The 22,498-nt window shown below is 37.7% G+C and overlaps 1 protein-coding gene across 4 annotated transcripts in view; it reads right to left on the minus strand.

Annotated features, from left to right (window-relative positions):
* Positions 1–1,253: 1,253 nt before the first annotated feature.
* Positions 1,254–22,498, minus strand: part of LOC124271162 (protein MCM10 homolog) — a 69,008-nt gene continuing 47,763 nt past the window's right edge. For all 4 annotated transcript variants that reach the window (XM_046706236.1, XM_046706235.1, XM_046706237.1 and 1 more), the window contains exon 24: positions 1,254–1,730. The gene's annotated coding sequence lies outside the window, so the exon portion shown is untranslated. The remainder of the gene's footprint in view (positions 1,731–22,498) is intronic.

Here is a 22,498-nt window from a genome sequence, read left to right on the forward strand (position 1 = left end):
GTGTGACGAGAGCATGGTTATCGATATGAGGCACTACAGCACCGTCCAGAATCAAGTTCTGGTAGCACTGTCCATACAATGCCCCGGGAACTGTGATGAGGTCAAGTTTACAGTCATAGGAACAACGCCCCCACACCATGATGGGTCCACCCCCAAATGGAACTTCAGCTTGAATGTTCCTCCGATCATATGCTGTGCCTCTCTGCCTCCAAACTCGTGCCCTCCCGTCTGTATGATGCAGCAAAAATCGGCTTTCATCGGACCAGTGGATCCTTCTCCATGTCCTCAGGTTCCAGCGAGCACGTGCTTGGCACCAGGCTAGATGGGCATGGTGGTGCTGATTTGTGAGGAGTGGACGTCTGATTGGTCGTCTTGCTCTCAATCCTGCAGAATTTAGGCATCGTCTGATGGTGCGGATGGACACTCTGTTTTATGGATGCCAGCCATGTCGCAGCTGTGTACAAATAGACATTGGGCTTTGTCTGGCATGGTGTACGAGAGTACGATCTTCCCTGTCATTGGATTTTGTGAGGCATCCAGACCTCAGTGCTTCCTTCCCTTCACCGGTAGCAGTATGCGTACGTATCAGCCTGCTGATGACAGTGTGATTAATGTTCAGTTGTGCTCCAATAGCACCAGTCTGGTGCATACCAAGAATTTGCCATCTTTGGTTCAGAGGCCCGGGACGCTTGGGCATTTCACTGGTTAGTCAAAATAAAGCTTAATTCATGCCTACAATCAAATTTTAGCCGTGTCTGCCAACATAACATACGCCAAAAGGGGTTCTGTGCATACTTCATTTACAGCAAACTGACCCCCCAGAACATGCATACTTAGGGAAGCATGCACGTGTAGCTCGTAACAGGGTGTGTTTGTGATATTATGATGGTGTCGTATATTACATATGTCCGAGTTGTGTAAAAAAACCTAAATTATATTTCTACTTTGACTTTCAAATGGGTAGTGCGATAATTTGACGAGGTGTATATAATAGGAAAGTCAGGTAAAAACATTCTCTTGTTGCTCTTATACAAGCACACCTTCTAGAAACTGCACTAAGTATAATTTCTTGAAATATCAGGCCAGCCTTGTTTTGTAAAATACCCATGGGCAGACAAACTTCACCCTCTGGCAGCACACAACATTTTACTAGCACTTCAGTCATAAGCTGCCACTGATAGTTACTTCCAATACAGTTACTATACAGTTATAATTCCTCAAGCCACAAACATACGAATTACAAAATAATCACATCATGCATACACAACGTTTATTTCACATTAATTTACAAACAACTGTTATAACATATATATTTACAATTAGAAAGGTGTATATTTGTACAGAAAATATGTATTCTTCCAAAATATTGTATTTCATAAAAGAGTATCTTTTTTACAAATATGTACAAATAATAGAGAAAAACTCATAAAGGATGTTTCCTTCCAGTCATTAAACTTACATACGACACCTGTTCCTTCAGATAATGACATCTAAGTGAGCATACACTTCCAATGCAAAAATATCCCCATGCAAACAGCAGATAAATGCAATGATTTTATTGTAAATGTATGTCCTTGGTATGATCATCTCCAGAGAAAATAAGTTGTATGCTCTGATTTTTTTTCAATTCCATTAACTAAGATTTTTTTCTAAAATGACTTTCTGTTCTGTTAGACCTGGGTGATATTCAGCTGCTTCTCAAGCTGTCCTTGTACTTTAGAAGCCCAATCCTGTAAAACAAGACAAATCATGATTAGAAGCAATTCATCTGAAGACACAAACTGAAATCCTGTGTGACAAAATTAGTTTGATGCATGCAACAAAACAATGCAAAAAATATGTCACATATTCATTCAATTAGTCTACAGTCATTATAGAAAGGAAATGAAAACTACCGGTAATGAAAATGAAATGGCAAGATTGTTTGGATAAGTAGGGCTTACATTAATATGACTAAGTGTTATTTCCTGCCAGTTGTGATTTAATAGAACTTGATCACAATACACTGTAAGGTGCTTATGTCCTCTGGGAGTCATACAAGTGTTCAACCATCAATGCTGCAAGGGCCATGACATGATGTTTCATGGGTGCATTCCCAGAATACATGGGTGATCAAGTGAGTGAGTGATTACCACAATATTCCTCTAGGTTCACAGTAACATGCACATTACTAGATGTAGATCCACAGCATGGAAGCAAGAAAACCAGAAACTTGTAATACAAGACAGATATATGGATAACAACTTCTTTATTTGTTTCTCAAGACCTTTCTTGGCTTGTTAGTTCTTGGCCAGCATCTTTCTCTGCTTCTTCAGGTGGATCAAGAACTAGCCCAGAAATGTCATGAGAAACAAATAAAGAAGATGTTATCCATATATTTGTCTTGTATTACTACACCAACTTCTAAATGCCTTTGAATAATTTCACCAGAAAAAATCAGTGCAGAGAAAGATGCTGGCCATCAGCAATAGCTTGGATGATACATCCACCAGTTTCTAAAACAACTTTTACCAATGGGTAATAGCAAACATAAAGCTTCTGAAGACATGTTAAAATGTTATAAACAGAGCCTATGCATTTTTCCTCATCTTCTGATCTCGTATTTCATCATAAAGCCCCTTAAAACATATTTCAAGCATTCTTGAACATTTACATTTCTTTAAATTTTCATCTTTATTTCACAATAAGAGTAAAATATTTCGCTAAAAATACCCCACGATTTCCTGACATTTACAGAAACACAAGTAAGAAGAAAACAAATAAAACAAAATTAAAGAGTGATTCTTACAGAGATGTTGGCTACAGGTTACACAGTATCAACTAAGGAAATAACGTTGTGCTACTCAGGTTACAACTAAGTAGCCTCAGTCCATACATAATGTTTAAGTCATACAGTACTTTTTGTGATCAAATTGCAGACAAAATAATTGCCATGGGAACCACCTTTATCTAAAATGACATAGGAACAGTGTAAAGTACAGTTGTCAGTAGTTATGTAGCTGACCCGGCCACACATCATTGAGTATATTCTGATTCATTCTAACTGAAACGTGCAGCTTGGTAAGCTACACAACTTTATCTACAAAAGTAACCACTAATAAAATCGCAAAGGAGCCCAGAACAACTCTTGATATAATAAGAACTTAAAAGATCATTCTGGGCTCCTCTTTTAATTTATTCTTAAGTATCTGGACCCGGTTGTATCAAACTTTAATGAAGCATTAACGAGCCATTAAATGTTCATTAAGTAATGTGTCATTAAATTCTGTTGTACTATGGTTTTAATGACGTGTTGTCATTAGCGCGTCATTAACTTAATGAAGGTCATGGGGTATCATTAGAGCGTCATTAAACTTCCTGGAAAAGTGAACATTGCGCCAGAATTTCGTTTGCGCAGCACTCTATCTACCTACAGCTATGAAATTACACAGAAATGTTGAGTATTAAATGTCCTATCTCATGGTATAAACTCAGTTTGAAAAGTAGACACTGCTAAATGTTACCCCTAATTTTGTTGTGCGTTAAAAACAAAAAAATTCTCTGCTTTTTATCGTGCACCGATAAAAGTACTGTGCTACTATATTTTCAATTTGGAATCTTTAAGGAAAGTGTGAGCCAATAAAATTCTGCCTGATACCTGAACAACATAGGTATGTATTAAATTAGTTTGTGTGCCTATGTTTAACGTTATACACTCAATCTTAAAAATGAATCGCAATATGTGTTGAAAATGGAATTTCCCCTATGACGTCAAATGGCTACAAAAAGGTCATAAGCTTATAAAGATAAGGGGGGATCACTCCGCTATGCTTAATACTAAGTCATTGTAACTCAGATCACTTGGAGAGAATTTCTGTGAATAAGGACACTACATGTTCGTGGATGTGTTTTGTTCACGGAATTATACTCAAAGTATTTGTGACAAACGCGCACCTGGCCAATGATTATACGCCATTGTTTTGTCTATACCACAACATAAACAAATTCAATGCACAAGACATATCCTTTAAAAACGTGTGCATATATACATTTCATGAAATAAATAAATAATTTTTATTTATTATGTCAGTTTTACTTAGGTTTAAAATACTAAATGTTGATAGTGAAATTAGTTTCATGAAACCATATGTGAACGATACGCAAAGTATACATAATACTGAAACATATTAAAGTGTAATCTGCAGGACAGTGTGTTTATTCTTATTCAACCGACCTTCACCTCAGATATTGCCAACAATGTTGACGTATGACATCACTACCGATGACCGATTTCTCATAAAATGGCGGCTTCGTGGATATATGTGCCCACGATTTTGCGAGGGAACCTTTGCCCATAAATGTATGATGTAAGTAATCGAAAACATTCTGACTATCTGCGTATGGTTATTTGTTTTTATTGTTTTCATTGAAAAAGTCAGAAATGCCGATAATTGCCTATGTCGTTCTCCATGATTTTGTGTCTGGCATGGCGTATCGCTGCACATGAATATATCAAATTTTTGTATTGTATCTGTTTTTAATTTTCTAGTTCTTGCTACGATACTCTTTCTGTGTATATTCTAAAATTATTGAGCTAATGCATGCTACGAATAGAGAAACTTATGTCCAAAAACTTGAGGAAATGCTGCCCAGTATAAAATCTGATTTCGCTTTGTTTACTTTTCTAGCAAGCGCTGTGTTATGAGCACAACGCTCCGTTTTCACACCCAATGTTTCTTTTTTTTTTCTGGACACTTAGTTTTAGTGACAAAGACCATTTGTAAGTTGATTCTAAAATGCATGAGGAATTCAGCGATGCATTTGTCACAACTGAATATGAAATATACGTGATGTAATAGGCGTCATATGACCGGCCTAAGCGAAACTTGATTTTGTAAACCCTATCCAATATGGCAGAAAGCTCACTTCGGCCTTCAGAATTATTTAGATGTGTTTCTTCACAGCAATCGAAATGTTTGTTTTTGTTCCGAGGTTTAGCCGTAAAGATGCCATTTTGACAGATGACCGAGAGTAACGCTTGCGTGTTTATGTTGCGGAATTGTGGGAAATATTTAGGGGAATCCCCGAATTTAATGAAAATATTTACATTAGGACGTCATTAGATAATGATACGCTAATAAGTGTTTGATACAACCGTTTTTAACATTGCCATTAACTAATGATGCATTAAGGATTTAATGTATCATTAGGGTTTAATGTTGACATAAGTTAATGAAGCAATGATACAACTGGATCCTGGAAGACAGACTAGCATTAGTAATGAAATAGGCCCATCAGTATTCAATCTAAGCAATATTTACAAACCTCAAAGTGGATTCTAACTTCTAACTGGCTTAATATGTGGATTGGATGTGTAAATAGCTGCAAATGTTTTAATTATAATTTATCTTACTGCATACTTGGTGGGTAAGGTGAGGTGAAATTGGGTTTAACGTCACGCTTGAGAATATTTCACTCACATGACGACGTGCATGCGTGTGTATGTGTATGTGCGGCTGCTTGTACTAGACCAGACTTAAGCAGGTTTTATAGTGCTAGCCCACTGAGACACCACGCCACAGTGAAGCATGAATACCCCACTCAGACACATTATACTGACTCCGAGACGACCAGTCCTTGTTGTACCCATTAATGCCGAGCGCCAGGCAGGGACCAACAAGTACCATATTTTAACATCTTTTGGTATGACGCGGTCGGGGATCAAACCCGTGACCTTCCGCTCTCCGGGCGGACACTCTAACCACTACACCACGGAGGCGGTCTCCTCCTTGGTTGGAAGGAACTGCTATTGTAAAGCACAACTCACAACATCAGTCCCAAGTTTGCCAACCATGTACAACCACACAAAGTGCTGGCTATTCATTTTACTCAAACAAAGGATTTTTTTTTAAATCAAAAGAGCCATATTTTAACATTTAATTAAAATATGCCCCTGAATAACCCTGGACTCTATATACATACATATTGAACCTAAAAATCCCAGTGAGGCAACCAATACAAGCTTAAATGGTAACCCACTAAATGGTCAGAGCCTAAACTCAGGCATAATGGTAGTCTTGGTTCAAAATACAAGTTAGAATGATGTCACATATCCAAGCTGTTTTACAACATTGGTAATAAAAACCAAAATCAATAGGTGTCTTTTAACTGAATCTGTGCACTAGACTGGATCAGTTACCTTTTATAAACTTCTGTTTCTTTGACAAATTATCTTTGACTTCAGTGGTTTAGCATTCAATGGAGACCAAACCTACTGCACACAAACAAGCACCTCGCCTGGTGGCCAGCTCTCGTCTGTCAATATCATATATTGACTCTGCATATAACGGGAATGAGAGTGAATGGCAAATACTTGCCTCGTTTGAATTTTACAGTCCAACAATGGCTCTGCCCAATTGGAATCTCCTTTTAATATGGCTGTTACTTCCCACGCAAGCTTCAGGCCAGGAAAAGAAAGATTTGGTTTCACATGCCCTATCAATATTAGAGTCATGTTGCCATACTCTGAATAGTCAAGTCTTAACATTTCACCAAACAAACTGGAGAAAATGTGTAACATGTTTATCAACTGTAACCTTGAGATGCCTGACCTCATTACAAGTAATTGATGGAATCTTTGTTTTCCCTGCTTTTAACCTGTGTAGAGAGGCACTCAGCTCAATGTGACTTTGAAGGTTGATGGGGAGAAAAAATGAGAAACAATGAGAAGAATGAGGGACAGAGAGCATGGGTTGTATTGAACATACACGTAATGGAGAGACAGTAGAAGAGTGAGCAGGAGAGAAAAGAAAGAAGACAACTGTTGCAGTGAGGCCATGTAGCTCACCTATATCTGCTCCCTTACTTCAATATTAACATCTTTGATAATTGGAAGTAAAAGAAAAAGATTAGAATATGAAAACATCATATGTTTGAAGCTTTTTTCCACAAAATTCCTTTTCAGTGAAGATGAAAATGATATTTCCTAACATTTTTTCATGGTAGTTTTCAATATTTCTAATAATAAATATGTCCATGTCTTTTCAAGATTTGTTTGTTTTCCATGTTCATTTGTTGCTGAGATTGGAAAAGATAGAAAACAAATTTCCAATTATATAGGAGCAAAGCCGATCACATTTTATATAATCTTCAGCTTAACGATGAAGAAATCATTAAAGATTAACACCAACAGTCTGTGACAGTCTGCGAACACAACCCACACACCAATTGTATTGACATAAATGACCGATGTCTGGGTATAAAGGGCATAATAAGGAAGTCTTTATATCAGAAATAACTTACTTAACTATTATCTTAACTATTACACAAGTAAACAAATAAGCTGTAACTTATGTCTTCAAGGAATTTCATCCAAGGCAAGCAATCTGGCACTGATATTGAAAGACTTTATGCACTTGTTTCTCATGCCATGAACAAAATATCCTCTGAAAATGGTATTTACAAGTTAATTTTAATTTTAAACTTTAATAACTTTAATTTCTATATTCAAAGCAAAGATCGTAACTTTTATGGCAAAAGATGGTGTAGGCAGCATGACCTTAACTAGGATGTCACAGGCTGCCCATTTGACAAACATGTCTTATTAACTAAAATGATTCACAAGTCATCTGGCTCACTGGTTACACCTGATATGTGTTCTTTTAATTTTAAACTTTATTCAGTGTAGTTTTGTAATGCACAATGTGATTGATATAATATCAAGTCCATACCGGACCGCCAAAATTTTCTAGCGGCAGAGCCTCATTTTGAGATTTCCACGATTTCCATTTGTCAGAGCACGCTGTACGACAGAGCACGCTGTACAACAGAGCACGCTGCACGCCGTGTTTGCAAGGATTAGAAGGAGCCTAGTGTTACAATATACAAGTGCTTATATGTATCAAATAATTCTGATTAATATTTATGTATCCAGTTGAATGAATTGGTCTCAAAATTCTGGACTGGTTATTGTACTAAGTTACGCAACAGGATGGAACCCAGTCAACAGGAAACAAGACTGTTGTGCAATCAATGTTTTGACTTGTGTGCCAACCAAGCCAGCGAGCCTGACCACCTGGTCCCATTAATCGCCTCTTACAACAGCATGGGTTCCTGAAGGCTCATTCTAACCCGGACCCTCACGGGTCTCAAAAAGATGGAACATATGTGTTGTGCCACTATGAAATGAACATGAATAAAATTTTATTTCTTTTTATAAAAACAAATACTTGGTTATGGCCATAAACAGCTTCAGGATATATATGACTTTTGTGGCAGATTTTAAAACAGGTTTTAGAACTTTTAGTATTTTCCAATATGGCTGCTGGCAGACATCTTTGATTTCTGATTTAAAAGGCGCAAACAAACCAACAAAATCTAACCCTTCGAACTTGAAACTAAGTATTATGATATTCTCATCCACCATGTTTCACGCAATTAAAATTCATGATGTGTTTTTGCATGCCTTGAGCATGCCTTGATGTTTGTTCCACTTATTGGAACAAACATATGAAAAGTTTCGAAAACTAAGTTGAAAATGTAAAAATGGACAACGATGATGGACAAAAAACATCCATAAAAATCATCTGTTAGAAATACCATTCAATATGATATAATATTCAAACCAGTAAGCAAGAACATGAACATATTCATCTAAAATTGGAAAGCATCAGGTACATTCATCCAATCACAGCAACTGACTTTATTTCTAAGAATCAATATCATAAGGTTGATTCAACACTGACAGACACTGAGATACAATGACAATCAGATATTTCTTGTCCAATATTTAAAGCTCATTTCTGGAAGAGATGTTATTAGAGTTCAAAACAATTGAATTGAATAGAATAGCATTTGAAAATATCTCAGTTTAAGATATGAACACGATCCACTGTCTGCCACACAAAAGCTGAGCTTGCTCAAGCCCTTCTTAACACCAGTTGACGTCAGCTATGTCAGTTTCCATCTTGGAAACCAAAATAGATCAAAATACCATAAGAAGAAAAGAATCTCCTTCTGTAAACAATACACTCAATAAAATTTGCCCCAACTGGCATGGAAAACAATGAAAGCCATTCAAGTTTAAAGTTTTAGTACAATACAAATGTATATTCACAGTACTAGGACTGCTTGCTATTGATGTAAACATATTGCGAAACAAGCATCAATTACAGGATAATTGTGGCCAATAGAGGCGATGTATTTGTGTCTGTCTAGACAGCGGTACACAGCAGGCAATGGTAGAGTTGTTTGCCTGCTCAACTGCCTGTTTATGGTGTTTACGATTGCACATTATCCTTCTTAAGTCATCTAGCTGCATGACGTTCATGTTAATTCCACACCTGGCCTACATATGGATGTCCATATTGAAGTGATGACTCATAAAGTACATGAGTCCTATTGCTTGGAGGAAACAGACAACAGGGAAACCTTGACATGACCCAGAGGTTTAAGTTTAGATAACACATGCATGCAACATGCAGATGACACTTTGACATCAGCAGAATTCTAGCAATTCTCCTGTGGTATCTGCCATCCAGAAAACCCCAGCCTTCCTCACCATCACCAGCCTTACATCACTGATGTGATACCTTACAAATTGCAATCATCAACCGTGATGCCTCATTCCAGACCCCAAACTAGTCGCATCGTCTTTGACCCACCATAAATGTTCCCCTCGATCTGTCTCCCATGTATGGCCATTTAATATGTCTCACAATGGGCCGTTGATAGATCGACCACTACAACTGGACTTGGCATTCCTCATCAGAGTGCGCTGTCATCCAATATTGAAATAAATTGCAATCCAACTTGTGTAGATGAATGGCAAGGACATCTTTAAGTGACTCCGAGTGGATCAATTGAGCAGAGTCAAGGAGCTTTATTGCTCGTATAGAAATATTACAGTGTAAATGGAGGACAAAATTGATAATCAGTGCTGCGTGAACTACAGTTGTCAGGGGGAGATATTGCAATTAGGAAGAGCGCACAATTTACATCTTGACTTGAGTGACGGGTAATTCAAAACAAGGTGGCGTGAGTACCAATACGTAACAATAACACAAACGTCAGTGATCACATTACTTGAGGTGTGCATGTTGCCATTATATTTCTGTCTTTCTGATGTCAGTCAAGAACGTAATTTAATCCTTCAATGAAACCACTTACAGAAATAAAACCTGTATGTATAAAAATGTCAGGGCATAATTACATTTACAGCTTGGTGTAAAGTCGTTCTATTTTGAAACAAGCCATAACTGCCCAGCCCAGCAGGATTAGCCTATTAAGCTACAGATATTAGGCATGTCAACATGGCAATCACATCAACGTGGATTGTAATCTGGAGGATGCAGACTAGTCCATGAATCCAACCGCTCTTTGACAGAAGTTTCTTGTCTAAATACTTGACTGAGGCGTGGGAGGACGGACCCACAATGCATCAGTGACTTGTGACAGGGTTATGACAAACATCAATGAAAAAATCAAATCCACAGCTTCCTGCTAGGGACAGAGTGATGTTGAAGGCCACGGAACGGAGCAGGGCTGCCGTGCTGGTACAGACGACTACAACTCACTATCATAAAACCGTCTCGTGCAGAACATGATTCCAGAAAATTACAGGAAGTCCTAAATTGGTATTGGCGAGGGGAAATTTGAGGTGATGAAAAAATATCACATAAACGATAGAAATAAACTTAATATCAAAAGCTATTCAGAAATAGATGTCAATAATGGGTAAAGATTTTTGAAAGCTGATGCTGATACCATATTTTGACCATATCAAATGTCACACTAAGCTAGTGCACAAGTCATGCTGTGCATTTCAATCATGAATGATTCTGAAAGAGCTACATCAATTAAATAAATTTGTCTTGTTATGTCAAAGCAGCATTTGGGTTAAAAGGTATGCAAATCTTGTGACTATAAAACAATGTTTATTTACCTATTTATGTTAATTTGAGATTCCTATTTTCACCCACAAGGTTCTGAAGCTCACCTGTATTTTCTGTATTACTGGGGCTGGTGGGGTAGCCCAGAGGTTAAAGCATTCACTCATCATGCTGAAGTCCCCGGTTCGATTCCCCATACGAGTGTGAAGCCCATTTCTAGTGTCCCCACCGTTATATTGCTGGAATAATGCTGAAAGCGGCGTAAACCATACTCACTCACTCTTAATTACTGGTAACATCAAAATAAAAAAATCCATAATTATTGCATGAATATGTTTCATAATAACACTTGCAAATAATGTAAAACTCGAACATTAGCAAAATTGTTACATAAATATGGCTGCTGCTGCAACCTTGTTAAAGATCAGGTTGGAATTGCGTTACCAAGCTTGGATGAAGGTTGCAGCTGAAGCATTATGTCTTCAGATGTCACACAAGGGAAACAAGCCACAACTATACTTCATGTTAGCTAAAAATGAATAACAGTGTACTTCAGAATGATGATAACATTTTAGTTCATGTTAAGAATGTATCTCCTGAAAACAGTATATTTGACGATAGCAGTTTGTTTCAAAATAACAATGTATGTCAGGATATCTGTTTCAGGGTAACTGTATTCCAAGATAACATTACATTTCAGAAATGTGATAACCATGTATTTCAAGGTTGTAGTGGTTTTTATAAGAATGTTTGGATAACAATGTGTTTAACAGTACATTTCATGACAACAGTGTAGGCCTGGGTAAAATGATTATTAATGATTGAAAATATGAAAAGTGTTGTTGTCGATAATATCGTACTTAAACTTTCATGACAGAATCATGTTTTAATTTTCCCACACAACATACAAATTTAGGACTTTATTCTTGGTCTGCTTCTCAATCATGTTCAGGTCTTGTTAGCAGCTCATGCAAAATATGTCACTACTCACAAGTCATGTGAAATATATTAATTTCTATCAGATTTTTTAGGCATTTTTGCTCAAAGTTACGACTGCGATATTTATCGATTATCAATCAATATTTAGTTAACAATTATCAATATCTAGGATCTATATCGACAGCAAGACATAACACTGTATTTCAGAAAGATAACAGTATATATCAGAAACATGATCATGTATTACTGATAACATCTGAAAGGACAAACGTCAACTGATTGATCAACCAGGGAATATTCTGAAATACAAAAGAAAAGATCACAATTTATCAGCTGAGCTAGAGATAAAATTAAATTTAGAACCAACAAAATGGCTCCAATTTGTTTCTCCGGAGCTACAGATAACCTTTTTAACCATTGGGTTATGTACTCGCTTGTGTTCATCTCAATTGGGTATCCTAATTTTCCATTAAGTAACCAAATATATTGTACTCACCTCACTCAAACTCAATTGGGTATTTTACCATTTTCCATTAATTTTAAAAGTACAATAAAGTTTAATTGTTAGTGTTTGCTATTTATATTTGATCTGTAATATGAGAAACGATAAGAAAGACTGCAAGTTGTCAAGTTCATGTCCTGAAATAGAACCTCTCAAAATACCTGTTATTTTATCTATCCACCTGTACGCAAGCTAAGATTTGACATTTTTGTGTGTACACAGGTAAGATCACATTTATTGAGTATTTACAAAAATTCAAGCGTACTTGAACGCAATAGACTTAAAAGGAATTGAGTTTTCACATAAATATTTGCGTAATTTACGCAGATACGCAGCTTATCTGTACCTCTGTTTCTCTGACCCTTAGAATGGAAAATATATCATGAAATTCTCATAGAAATATCAATGGTTAACCTTTCCTGGAGAAAATAGGATTAGGCTAATTCCCCTTTTAATCTCCATGTAATTACAAGCCTTCCTGCATCTTTACTCTTCAAAGTTAATGTTCAATATAGCTGTAGTGGTGTGTCTTGAGGCACTCTGCCTATTGTTCTCTTCACTTCCCACATCCACCATACATTTCAAAGCGCATTTCTCAACTTTACAAAGTTGAATACACTGACATTAAACATTGTCTTCACTTCTCAACAGCCAAATGTTGACTCAATCACTTCAAAGGCGCTCCAGAAAATCAGATAACTACGAAATACTGGAAAATTCCCATCATTGTATTGATAATTATCTGTGCAACCCCGGTCCATCAAAAGCCAGCCATGAGCTGTTGAGATCATTTGTAACAGTAGGATATTGTTCAAGATGAGATAGAGTCTACAGGACATGGTGCTTTAAGGCAGACATTTATTAGTGATATTCAATATTTGACGTGGGTGGGAAGCAGAATCCTGACGGGGCCATGGAAGCTAATACCCCTCTCAGCTAACGTGCTATTATGACCAACGTTCTCAATGCAGCGGCTATATAATACACACTGCCTTTACCAGAAACCAATACTACATTATCAGGACGTACTTGTCAGTGTTCAGCTCCCATGCGGCCACTAGGAAACAACAGTTAATTCTGAGGCTAGCACCTGAAGATTTTATGAGAGGGAGTCACTTACAGTTTAACACATTCATTTTTCTGGACTACTTGTTGTTTCAGATAGCTGTGGCTGACTTCTTGATGGCCTGTGTGTATGTTGACTCTGAATACATAGTTTGCAAGGAAACAATGTCTCAAAAGCATCTTTAGTTTATTCAGTGAGAAAAATCAAGCAGGAGTTTTGAAATAGTTCTGCTTGTTTACTTAGGCAAAGAAATATGCTTTTGAATTTTTAAAATATTTTCATTTGTAATATGAGAACAAAGTAATTGTGTTTCAAGAAACAAGAAATTGTCAAGAAATTTCAAGATGTCCAAAATGTCAAGAAATTAAAAAGTTTAAAAAAATCTTGATTGAAACAACTGGTAGTTCAGTGTCAGTCTCTCTATGGGAACATCCCTGGGAGACTCCCAGCTGGAATCCAGGGGTGAAGTCAATGACTCGCAGTTGTGTAACATTGTTGACATAGATACAAAGGTTGAACAACCACATTACCTCAAGGCTTCAAGTCCACACAATCTTCATCTCTGCATATAACTTGGCACACAGGAATACAAAGGAAATGGTACATCATCTTCTCTAGCGATGTTTGGTCACAAATTTCAGATTTTCTGTCTGCAAGTTAATTATTTCCTGTTTACTAGCTTGACCTTGTAAGATGATGTTTTTACAACACACCATAAATGAAATGTCAATTATTGCAAACTTGTACACACTCAGAGGGGCACTGCACACACAAAAATACTGTAGTTTCCATGATGATACCTAGACCTACAAAACTAGGGGTCCAGATGATCCACAGTTACTACTTTAAGGATCCTTACAGGAGAGGGTGACTTTAAAGGAGAATACGAGTGAATTGCAATAATTTGCTTGGTGAAAGATAAAGTCATCAGAATCATATTCCCAAATTTTCAATTAAAAATTATGTATAATTATGTTTTAATCGCGAAAACAGTTTCTGCAAATCTCAGCTTCGGCTAAATGCATATTTCGCTGGAACCCACGTGACCTTTCCGCTCGTGACGTCAAATGTGCCTGGAGTCCGCCATATTGCCAAAGACCAAGTGCTACAGTACTACAAACCGTGTTGTTTCTGTCGTTCTTTTAAATGGTACGATGGTGTATTGCGTTGCCTGGGGATGCACGGCATCATCGAACGTGGGAAAGAACCACCATTTCTTCCGTTTTCCAAGTGAAATGACAGATTTCGGCAGGAGAAATGCGCCGATCATTCCGAGTCGGACGCATATGAAAGAGACATGCACGCATGGGGGATGGAAATCCCCAAGCTAGGCTGAAGAAGGAAAAAGTATCCACGAGATTCATTTATACTCCATCATTCCCTGTAACAACTTACTGTCAGTGGTATTTTTAACATAAATTAAATCAAGTCCGGTTGCCAGTCGAATTGCCCCCGCTACAAAATGCCCCAGCAAATTTGGTCAAATTGCCCCAGTGAGGTAGTCAAAATGCCCCAATTTATTTAAAATGAATAAATATAGGCCATAAATGCATAGTTTTGTCAACTTTGATATTATGTTCTTCATATATAAGTATATACATAGTTATGAGTTTACTAATGAAACATTTATCAGAAATATTACTTCCTAATAACTTTTATATGAAGAACATAATATTATAATAAGTTGACAAAAACTATGCAATTATGGCATATATTCAATCATTATAAATAAATTTGAACAAATTAGAATGAATGACCAAATTTGCTGGGGCATTTTGTAGCTGGGGCAGTTCGACTGGTACACATGAGATATATATTATCAAAATCAGTAAGTGATTTCACAAGAGCTTGAAAATGTTTCGCTACAACGTTCTTTTCGGTTTGGAGCCCTAAATGATGCAGTCAACTCGAAAAATTACAACGGCAAATCATGAAGTACTTGCTGCTTTCATATTTTTCCATTTTGTCCAATTACGCACGTCGGCATCAGACTCGCTATTTGCCAGTAGTGTGTGCCGTGAAAGTTGTTCTGTATTCTCATTGGCTGACAGGATGTCATTCTAAGGCTATGACCGAGTACCATAACTATTTCTATAACCAAACAATGGGGAAACATACGTTGTCCTGACTAGTATTTTATAATTCACCAGTTTTCGGGGAATAACTTATCCGCGTCGCAAATATTATCTCTGTTCGACCAGGCTGGGATCTTGTATCGATACTTGATACGTTATTAATGAGAACTAGGATCCTAATTTTTTTCAACAAAATAATTCCAGTGTAATTTTTGAAGCAGATAATTTTTATTTTCCCTCGTCTGAAGCATAATTATTTTGTTTTTAAATCCCAGACACCTTACAGTCACCCATTTGACACAAAATGAACTGTAATCACATTTTTTTAAGAATAATTCTTAGTGACTGGTCATATATTTATAGGGGTGAGTTTGCTGGCTGGAACTGTATGACATTTTGCTGACAAATAATAATCTTGTTAAATGATATGGTCTATTTTTATATTTATTTTGACCTCAAGCGGTGTCTCCGTTTCGCTTGATTATTCTTCTTCATCTTCAGTGGAAGATTGTCTTGTAAGATGTAAAATCGGATAGTATTGATACGGTCTAACATCCATATCAGAAATGACACCAGGAACAGCTTTTACTGCTTCAGAATCCACGGACACTGTTAAGTTGTGAGGTAAAATCAAAGAGAAAGCCATCAGCAACAGGCACTTATGACGTCATGTCACGTAATACCCCCTCTGCTCATTAACTGTCGGGTGTTTCCGTAATAGGTGGAAATACGAGTACGTTTTTGTGTTTTTATTGCTATTTTACAAACTTTTTGTTCAATTTTAATCACGGAATGTGACTTTTAGAATATCCTTTACAATATATCAAAAGTTTTGTTTTCGTTCGTATTCTCCTTTAACTTTGTATTCTCCTTTAACTTTACGCTGCTTTTAGCAATGTTCCAGCAATATCACATCGGGCGACACCATACATGGGCTTCACACATTGTACCCTGGCCTTCAGTGTGACGAGCAAACACTTTAACCACTAGGCTACCCCACCGTCCCGGTCCTTACAGGAAATTGTGCTGTCTACTGACACATAAGATTTAACAATTTTTAAATTACAGTAAGGTAAAAATTCTGGTCTAGAATTTGGTACATGTTCAAACACATATAATATTAATTGTCGACTGTTACACCTTCCTTAATATTGTTGGTAGCTTACAACATCCAGCTACATTACTTCAGTTGTACCAGGGCAGCCAGCTGAAGCATTGTGTCTTGTGTCTTCAATCCACATGAAAGTCTGCTGTCATGACCATCATATTTTACTGGAGACTTACAGTGATAACATTATCACGGAAGACAAACATAGCAACCATCGGATCCACATGAAAGTCTGCTGTCATGACCATCATATTTTACTGGAGACTTACAGTGATAACATTATCACGGAAGACAAACATAGCAACCATCGGATCCACATGAAAGTCTGCTGTCATGACCATCATATTTTACTGGAGACTTACAGTGATAACATTATCACGGAAGACAAACATAGCGACCATCGGATCCACATGAAAGTCTGCTGTCATGACCATCATATTTTACTGGAGACTTACAGTGATAACATTATCACGGAAGACAAACATAGCGACCATCGGATCCACATGAAAGTCTGCTGTCATGACCATCATATTTTACTGAAGTCTAACTGTCATGACCATCATATTTTACTGGAGACTTACAGTGATAACATTATCACAGAAGACAAACATAGCGACCATTGGATCCACATGAAAGTCTGCTGTCATGACCATCATATTTTACTGGAGACTTACAGTGATAACATTATCACGGAACACAAACATAGCGATCATCGGATCCGCATGAACGTCTGCTGTCATGACCATCATATTTTACTGGAGACATGTTGTGCCTGGTAGAGATAACGGAAATGTTCACACTGCCATGTTGAGACATTTGAAATTGGGGGTGAAGCGGTATGCTCTTACCATGGTACGTTACATACTGCGGTACAAGGATCCGTTTCGGTTCGTTACATGATGCAGAAAACTGTCAACAAGAACCAAACCTTACATTGTTTAATGACATGGAACAAAGATAACCGTAATCTTTGGTTATTTTGAACGAAACTGTCATGTTATGACTAGATAGAAATGACGGTACAAAAACACCAAATGTTTTTTTATTGCATTACATATATCGAACCAAAGCCAAATAATGCTGTTCAACTAATACCATGGTACATGTGTCACCAATATTTGAAATCTGATTTCATTACAGATTCATGATCTTTTTACTTTACAAAATTTGAGAGCTATAAAAATACTTTCACTTGCAGCACATCAAGTTCCACATGTTTACAACACTCAGCATTACAGGTTGAAACAATGGGGAGGTACTGCCAGGCCGACAATCGAGTTAATTTCTCGGTTTCAGCCCCTTCTAGCATGTCGGCCCGGCACAGCAACTTAAACTTGCCAATTAAAAAGGATTAGCGAAACAATGGCAGTGGGGAATTACATCTGGAGGACATTTCATAAAAAAGTTGGGGAAAAGTTATTTACGACTGGAAAGATGATGTTTTTATTTACAGCATATAGTATTTTCATTACATTATCACACAAACATGTACATTTTACACACTTGTTCGTTCATTTATTAATAAATTAAAAATTACAACCTCGTCCTAAAACTGCATTGTAGTGATGCAGTTAGTCTGAAGTCTTTTCTTTGGTAGCCTCTTCCCTCCACTGAGGTACTGGTGAAGGAGGGTTTCGTGGTTTTCTGCTCCCTTTTCAAGAACACAATGAATCGAAACAGAGATGGGTGAGCCTTTGCAACTGAATTGAAAATATTTTATAATGTCAGATAAGTGTTATACCCAAAAATGCTATACCATAGCCAGAACAAATAATTTTTTTATGAAAACTGTTCACTACTTTTCAAAGTAAATTCAGTAAGCAGTGAACATGGGTTTTTTAAAACTAAAGTGGTGAAGTCAAACTCAGTGTATTCAGTATGTGTCATGTATGGGATACTTGCACTAACAAACAACCGCTTCTTCTAGAAAATTAAACCTTGACACAGTCATAACTATCTGCGGAGCTGTTCACGGCTCAAGTCTTAATAAACTATATTCTGAGACAAATATTTCTTCACTTGAAAATAGAAGACGCCATAAAAAATTATACATATTTTTACACAAAATGGTTAACAAATTAGTTCCAGATTATTTGTCTAGTTTAGTTCCAGAAAATGTATCATCTGCAAGTGGATAAATTTGAGAAATAATTCAGACCTACAAAATATTAAATGCAATACTAGTTTGTACTCCAATTCATTTATCCCTGACATGGTAAACATCTGAAACTCTCTCCCTCCAGACATCGTAAACGCCAATACTCTTGGGGAATTCAAAAATAAACTGAATGAACACAACACCAGTGAAATATACTTGAATCTTTTCCATGGTTCAAGAATTTAGCAGATAATCCACTCCCGACTTCGGCTTGGGTGTAGCGATCTAAATGGAGATAAGTTTAGCAGATATATATGTTAGTCCTGAATGTAACTGCGGGCATCACACTGAAGATGCTCTTCATTTCTTCCTCATCTGTTCTACATTTAATGACATAAAATCAAACGCATACTTCTTTAGTAGAGGATTTAATTTGTCATCCATCTTATATGGTCATTCGGGCTCATCAGAACAGGTAAGTCTGGAACTATTGAAATCTGTATATAACTATATCAGATTCTCGCAATTTACCTAACCTATAGTTTTATTTACATGCCGTGCCTTGCTGATATCATGACATCACAACAGCTACTAAATTTTAAACTGAGTTTATTTGCCTTCAACGATTCTTTGCAAATTGTATTATCGTCAGCATTATCCTTGTAGATTTCCATTATGTTTTGCACCCGTTTCATGTGTAGGTCACTGTCTATCGTTATTAATACTACTACTGTATCATTGCTAGGGAGCGGCATTGATATAAGCATATTTTATGCTTGTTTGCCAATCCTGTCATGATCACATGAATAAATATGTTTAAACCATAAACCATATATTTAGTAAGTGGTGAACTAAATTCACTGAAATGGTGAGATGACCCCATACTGACAAAACAATGATAATTGGCGCTCATGACTTCAAAGGACACCGGCAAGTCGGTCTCAATTAACCCTCTCTGCATGTCTATAAGGTACAAATGTCGGCCTCATAGGACACCCCAAACAACATTAAGACAGAAGGAGAGAGACACAAAGGAGGAAGGCAAGAGAGAATGGACTGTCAAATAGTATGTGTGTTAGTACATTTCCCTTTGTGGCTGGCAATAACAGTGTTAACAAGCACCTATTTGTCTCTAACCAACTTCCAACACAACATCAACATGTAGCCAATAATGAAAGATGTGGTCTCCAAGTCATTTCAAATATCAACTTGGGTTAATGTTAATTACAGGTAAATGACACCATCCATATGTCGTTCGCTCATCAGAACAGGTAAGTCTGGAACTATTGAAATCTGTATATAACTATATCAGATTCTCGCAATTTACCTAACCTATAGTTTTATTTACATGCCGTGCCTTGCTGATATCATGACATCACAACAGCTACTAAATTTTAAACTGAGTTTATTTGCCTTCAACGATTCTTTGCAAATTGTATTATCGTCAGCATTATCCTTGTAGATTTCCATTATGTTTTGCACCCGTTTCATGTGTAGGTCACTGTCTATCGTTATTAATACTACTACTGTATCATTGCTAGGGAGCGGCATTGATATAAGCATATTTTATGCTTGTTTGCCAATCCTGTCATGATCACATGAATAAATATGTTTAAACCATAAACCATGTATTTAGTAAGTGGTGAACTAAATTCACTGAAATGGTGAGATGACCCCATACTGACAAAACAATGATAATTGGCGTTCATGACTTCAAAGGACACCGGCAAGTCGGTCTGGCGCACCTCTCTGCATGTCTATAAGGTACAAATGTCGGCCTCGCAGGACACCCCGAAACAACATTAAGACAGAAGGAGAGAGACACAAAGGAGGAAGGCAAGAGAGAATGGACTGTCAAATAGTATGTGTGTTAGTACATTTCCCTTTGTGGCTGGCAATAACAGTGTTAACAAGCACCTATTTGTCTCTAACCAACTTCCAACACAACATCAACATGTAGCCAATAATGAAAGATGTGGTCTCCAAGTCATTTCAAATATCAACTTGGGTTAATGTTAATTACAGGTAAATGACACCATCCGTATGTCGTGCTGATCAGACATTACATTGGACGGTAAATGTCACAGACTAATGTTACCAGCCAGACAGACTAGATTCAGTATCACCACAAAATTGCTTTAATCAGCATTGCATTCCACACCTAAATCTATATATTAACTTATATCTTGACTTACAAAGAGACTTGATTGATGCGGTATAGCTAAATTGTTTTTAAAATAAAAAGCCCTTTTTCATAAAGGGATTATTGAGAGATGAAGTATGGCAGTTATGATCATCAGAGTACAAAGGCACTTTCTCAGTATGGCCACATGTAATTTCAGGCTCACAGACACGTTTTATACATAGATCTCCTTTGTACAGAAAATTTTGATGGTTTGAGTTACAAACTGATATCATCTTCAATTTGAAAGTTCACTGAGTTTAAGGGAGTCAAATATTTATTGATTTAAGGTGCTTAAGGAGAGTCAAATATTATTGATTTTAGGTGCTTAAGGAGAGCGACAATTAGCTTGTATGACCTGTGATTTATGAGGCGTATAAGAAATAGTTTTTTGTGTCAGAATGTATGGCATCGTGAGTCCTTGTCCAGTCATGTGTCAGCAGGACAAGGAGTAGGGAGTGTGTGGAGTTTAAGCGTGTTCAGTGTGACAGTCTTCATCTCTAAGTGTTGGTTCTACAGTGTCTGTTCACGATAAAGCCGTGTCTTCAGGGTGAGTCCTTGTCCAGTCATGTGTCAGCAGGACAAGGAGTAGGGAGTGTGTTGAGTTTAAGCGTGTTCAGTGTGACAGTCTTCATCTCTAAGTGTTGGTTCTACAGTGTCTGTTCACGATAAAGCCGTGTCTTCAGGGTGAGTCCATGTCCAGTCATGTGAGAGAAGGCCAAGGAGGACGGCGGGTGAGTGAGTTTAGTTTTACGCCGGTCTGTAAATAATCTGAGTCTGGACCAGACAATCCAGTATTCGACAGCAAGAGTATCAATCTACACAATTGGGATACGATGTCAACCAAGCCAGCGAGCCTGACCCCCTGATCCCGTTAAGTCGCCCCTTATGACAGGCATGGGTTACTGAAGATCAATTCTAACCCACATCTTCACGGGTCCAAGCAGTAGGGAGTGTGAGGAGTTTCAAGCATCTTCACGGGTCCAAGCAGTAGGGAGTGTGAGGAGTTTCAAGCATCTTCACGGGTCCAAGGAGTAGGGAGCGTGAGGAGTTTCAAGCATCTTCAGGGATCCAAGGAGTAGGGAGTGTGAGGAGTTTCAAGCATCTTCACGGGTCCAAGGAGTAGGGAGTGTGAGGAGTTTCAAGCATCTTCACGGGTCCAAGGAGTAGGGAGTGTGAGGAGTTTCAAGCATCTTCACGGGTCCAAGGAGTAGGGAGCGTGAGGAGTTTCAAGCATCTTCACGGGTCCGAGGAGTAGGGAGTGTGAGGAGTTTCAAGCATCTTCACGGGTCCAAGGAGTAGGGAGTGTGAGGAGTTTCAAGCATCTTCACGGGTCCGAGGAGTAGGGAGTGTGAGGAGTTTCAAGCATCTTCACGGGTCCAAGGAGTAGGGAGCGTGAGGAGTTTCAAGCACCTTCAGGGATCCAAGGAGTAGGGAGCGTGAGGAGTTTCAAGCATCTTCTCCTTTCCAAGGAGTAGGGAGCCTGAGTGAGGAGTTTCAAGCATCTTCTTCTCCAGGGAGTAGAAACTCCTCTTCACTCTGAGGACCCGAGGAGGCTCCAAACCTCATCACTTTGATTGAGGTGGTTGAGAAACTCCTCACACTCCCTACAAAAAGTCAAAAAGGAGTAGGGAGTGTGAGGAGTTTCAAGCATCTTCAC

This window comes from Haliotis rubra, unplaced genomic scaffold (assembly GCF_003918875.1).
Source record: "Haliotis rubra isolate DU_JTF1 unplaced genomic scaffold, ASM391887v1 Scf158, whole genome shotgun sequence".
In the NCBI taxonomy this organism is placed as follows: domain Eukaryota; kingdom Metazoa; phylum Mollusca; class Gastropoda; order Lepetellida; family Haliotidae; genus Haliotis; species Haliotis rubra.